The sequence below is a fragment of the Acinonyx jubatus genome, chromosome E1 (genome assembly GCF_027475565.1).
Source record: "Acinonyx jubatus isolate Ajub_Pintada_27869175 chromosome E1, VMU_Ajub_asm_v1.0, whole genome shotgun sequence".
Taxonomy (NCBI): domain Eukaryota; kingdom Metazoa; phylum Chordata; class Mammalia; order Carnivora; family Felidae; genus Acinonyx; species Acinonyx jubatus.
In genome coordinates, this window is record NC_069397.1 from 11672114 (window position 1) to 11675799 (window position 3686).

Consider the following 3686-nt stretch of genomic DNA (forward strand, 5'->3'; position numbering starts at 1 on the left):
CAGGTCGTGGTCTCGCGGTTATGGGCTCGAGCCCCGTGTCAGGCTCTGTGCTCTCAGCGTGGAGCCTGCTTTGGATCTTCTGTCTCCCTCTCTCTGCCCCTCCCCTGCTCACATTAAAGGAAGGAAGGAAGGAAGGAAGGAAGGAAGGGAGGAAGGAAGAAAGAAAGAAATTCATAGCCCAAACCAGGGCTCTTCCTCTTCCTCCAGGACCCCCTCCAGGATTCCCCACAAGCCGTCAGGGAAGGACTGGCTTGGCCAGCGCTCTTCCAGTGCTGTTGGTGAATAGTTAGAAAACCGCCCCTGCCCTGGTCTGTAAGAAGCACTGTAGACCGCTGTGGTCGTTGCTCATTTGCTTTCTTGATCATTTTTTTAATTGAGATGCGCAACATAAAATTAGCCGTTTTGAAGTGCACACAAGTCGGTGGCATTTCATGCACTCACAACGTTGCATGGCCAGCCTCTGTCTAGCTGTACGGATTTCCGTTAAGAACATCTCATGGAAGCTGCATCACACAGTACTTATCCTCTTGTGACTTTGTTCTTGTCTCTCACTCAGCATAATGTCCTCAAGGTTCATCGTTTTTACGGAGGACTCGCATTCCATTGCAGGGACGCTACGTCTGGGTCACCCGTGCCTCCGTTGATGAACGCTGGGTGGTTTCCATCTTTTGGCAGTTGTGAGTAACGTGCCACGAGTGTGGATGTGCAGGGTTTTGTTGGAACGCTTGTTTTCAGTTCCTTCAGGTGGACGCCGAGGAGTGGGGTTGCTGGCTTCTAGGGTGGCTCTGTCGTTGGCTTTGGGAGGAACGTGATCGTCCCCATGCCTGTTCTGTGTGGTTGCACATTTCCCCTTTCAGTAGAAGGCAGGGCTCTCTCCTGTCTTCGGTCTCCAACACAGTGTCCAGTCCCAGCTCAAGGTGAAGACCACAGGCTCCTGAGCTGTGGTGGCCCCATGGGTATGAGGGTGTGGACCCCACCCCCGGGTGCAGGGGTGTCTGTCGATCTGCAGCCTTGCCAGGCGCATGTGACCACTGTGGTGAACCAGACCGCATGTCTCCAAGGCCTTCCCGAGATGCCCCCGGCCTCTCCCTGCCCCCCAAGTCCCTGCAACTCCCACATTCTCCCCAGAGCTGATCTTGGCCTGTGTGCCTCCATGAGCCCTGCCGTGTACAGTCATGCAGGTTGTGTCCTGCCCAATGGCATCTTTCCAAGGGGACGGTGGTGGTTGAAATCTAGTCGACGCTGTCATCCAAGCCCTGAGCCCTGGGGGTGACATCTACCTTCAGGGGATCCATTTCCTACCTCACCCGAGGGCATCTTGTGGGCCAGTGGAGCCTCTGGCACTGGAAGGGTGTGCCCCTCACCCACTCCCCTGGTACAAGACAGCCCTGCCATTCTGCTACCTTCACCTGTGACCTTCCTTCCCCCCGTGGATATTCACCACTTTGACCTAGGCTCCAAAAGTTATGAACACCGCCCGTGGTCACGGGTCGCCCCCATGCCTTCCCTGGGCCCTACACCTCATCTCACAGCTTCTGGCTTTATCCGCCCCTCCCTTCCCCCCAAGAGGCCCAGCCCCCTGTGCTCAAGCTTTTCTGGAGTATGAGCACCTTCCACCGGTTCCCGAGAGCTCCCTTCTCCCCTCCAGACCCAGGACTGAGAGCCCAGACAGCCGCCCAGGCCCCTACTCGCTCCCACCCCTGCTCCTCTGAGGTGCCGTTTCCCTGGGGTGCGCCCCCCCGTACACACGCGTGTGCCCCGTCACGGAGAGGAGGTGCGCCCCGGGGCCTGGTGTCTCCTTCCCTCACGCCTGGGCGGGGGTGTCTGTGGTTACATCCGACCGTGACGCAGACCCCACACGCGTGCGGTTACACACCTCCACCGAGCCGGGAGGCCGCCTTATGGACACTGCACTCGGGGAGTTGTGAACCTCTTAAAGCCGCCTCGAGCGTGCCAGGTTGGGGCCGGGGGCTCAGCAACTCTGGGTCCTGAGGAAGGTGGGGAAACCCGAGGGTGAGTCAGGAGGCAAGGAAAACCTGGGGGCAGACAGGCCCCCGGGAGCTCCTCTGGCCTGATCTCGTGGGAAAGGCAAAGAAATGTTCCGTGCCCACCTCTGGGCGCCAAGGCAGGCACGGTCTCCTGTGCGGAGCTCATTCTGGGTGGTCTTCCCGGGGCTGAGGGCTCTTGGGGGCGGGGGGCTTGACCGGGGACGTGTGGTGGGAGGATGAGAACAGGGCAAGGCCACATCACCAGGTTCCCGACGGCGGTCCCTTCGCTGGCTGCCTCTCTTCCTGCAGGAGGTGAGGGGCAAGATCTGGGGATGTCTGGTGGAAAAGCATGGTAGACAGAGTAGGGAACAGCCGATGCAGAAGCCCTGAGGCAGGACCGTGAGTACGTTGGCAGGGACAATGTGAGCAGGGAGGATGGGCAGGCAACCGGGCCGGAAGGAGAGCAGTGGCCAGGGCACCTCAGCCCGTGTGGCCAGTGTGAGGGCTCTGTGCAGGGACTCTGCTTTTCATTGGATGCTCCCCTCTTCTGGCCCGGGGAGCAGGCTGCGGGGACAGGGCCGGGGTGTGAGCAGAGAAACCACTTAGGCCTAATCAACTTTAGGATCCAGAGTTTAGGACCAGAGCCAGGGGCCCAGGGAGAGTGCGGGCAGGGGGGCAAGGGTGAGCTGGGAGGGCAGGGTAGAGCGGTGGTGAGGGACACAGGCTCTGGCATCAGAACACACTGGGTCCAAGTGCCACCGAGTCCCCCCTAGCCAGCTGTGCGACCTGTAGGCAGGCCTCTGTATCTTTCTGGATCTGCATTTTCTCATCCCTCCAAAGGTAAATAGCAGCAGCTAAGACACGGTGTCGCCCCCCCCCCCCCCGCCCCCCAGCAGCCAGTGGGCAGACATCTGCAGGTCTGATTCTGATTCTTTCCCCAGCTTTATTGAGGTATAACTGACCAGTAAAATTGTAAGAGAGTTCAAGTGAGGGGAGGCAAGTCAGGGCCAGATCTGGGTGGGCAAGGAGGTACTCACTCTCAGCATTGTGTAGGTCCAAGATGGGCAGAGGTTCTGGTTTTCTCCGCTCCTCGTCCCGAGCCTTTGACCTCTTGGCAGTTCCTTTAGATGCCCCTTCAAGGGTCCAGGCATTTTTTTTTTTTAATTTTTTTTTTCAACGTTTATTTATTTTTGGGACAGAGAGAGACAGAGCATGAACGGGGGAGGGGCAGAGAGAGAGGGAGACACAGAATCGGAAACAGGCTCCAGGCTCCGAGCCATCAGCCCAGAGCCCGACGCGGGGCTCGAACTGACGGACCGCGAGATCGTGACCTGGCTGAAGTCGGACGCTTAACCGACTGCGCCACCCAGGCGCCCGGGTCCAGGCATTTTCATTCGTCTTCATGAGGAGTCCACCTCTCCTGAACATAATGAGAATAGCTTTGTTTGTCCCCAGACATTAGGGTCCCGACTGGAGCTCTGCCTGCTTCTTTTTCTTAAAGGCAGCATTACCTTGCTGACCCGAATTTTATCTTGTGGTCCACTGTGACACTCAGATGACTTTCTACTTCCAGTTGCAGCCTGGATTTCCAATTCCTAATGTGCTTTTTGGAAAACATGTCCTGTGTTCCCACGTTCGCCCCTACGGTAGGTTAGCTGTGCCCGGAAGCCTCCCCAGAGCCACATGGAGTGACGGGGG

The 3686-nt window shown here is 58.1% G+C and overlaps 1 long non-coding RNA gene across 1 annotated transcript; it reads right to left on the minus strand.

Annotated features, from left to right (window-relative positions):
• Positions 1 to 219: 219 nt before the first annotated feature.
• LOC128313411 (uncharacterized) lies at positions 220 to 3377 on the minus strand. Its single transcript, XR_008294065.1, has 4 exons — positions 3026 to 3377; positions 2112 to 2291; positions 1877 to 1988; positions 220 to 1263 (listed from the first exon to the last, which is right to left on the minus strand). It is a non-coding gene; the product is annotated as an uncharacterized LOC128313411 (long non-coding RNA).
• Between the last annotated feature and the right edge of the window lie 309 nt (positions 3378 to 3686).